The 416-nt window shown below is 71.4% G+C and overlaps 1 protein-coding gene across 1 annotated transcript in view; it reads left to right on the forward strand.

The window, feature by feature from the left end:
- The first annotated feature begins 10 nt into the window (after window positions 1-10).
- The window catches only part of Tp53i11 (tumor protein p53 inducible protein 11), a 10,566-nt gene continuing 10,160 nt past the window's right edge, over window positions 11-416 (forward strand). The window contains exon 1 of the mRNA XM_010612502.3: window positions 11-400. The gene's annotated coding sequence lies outside the window, so the exon portion shown is untranslated. The remainder of the gene's footprint in view (window positions 401-416) is intronic.

Raw genomic sequence — 416 nt, forward strand, 5'->3', positions numbered from 1 at the left:
GCCGGGCGCCGGGGGCACCTGCGAGAGCTCCCCTGGCCGCGCAGGACGGGTTCCGCTGCCCCTTTCGCGTGTGCCCGAGCGCTCTGCTCCCCCGACTCGATTTCCCGTCTCTTGGCTTCTGCCTCCACCGCCTCCTTCCTCTGGGACCGTTTACTGGCCCTCGGGCTCTCACCCTGTGCTTCGAAGCTAGAGGGAAACACAGCCCGAAGCCCGGGTCTCCGTCGCCGGCGCTCGGTTCTGTCCCCTCCCCCTCTCCGCGCCGCACCCCCTCCCGCCTTTGTTTCCCGGCCGGAGGAGCGCGCGGTGCAAACTTGCGAGTTCCCCGGGCTGCGCCCCCGCAGGGCCGTGGAGCGAGGCGGTGGCGGAGTTCCCGTCGCCCCAAATCTGGCGTGACCTGCAGGTATAGGGGCGGGGGG

The sequence above is a fragment of the Fukomys damarensis genome, unplaced genomic scaffold (assembly GCF_012274545.1).
Source record: "Fukomys damarensis isolate Sample0158 unplaced genomic scaffold, DMR_v1.0_HiC HiC_scaffold_27, whole genome shotgun sequence".
NCBI classification, from domain to species: Eukaryota; Metazoa; Chordata; class Mammalia; order Rodentia; family Bathyergidae; genus Fukomys; species Fukomys damarensis.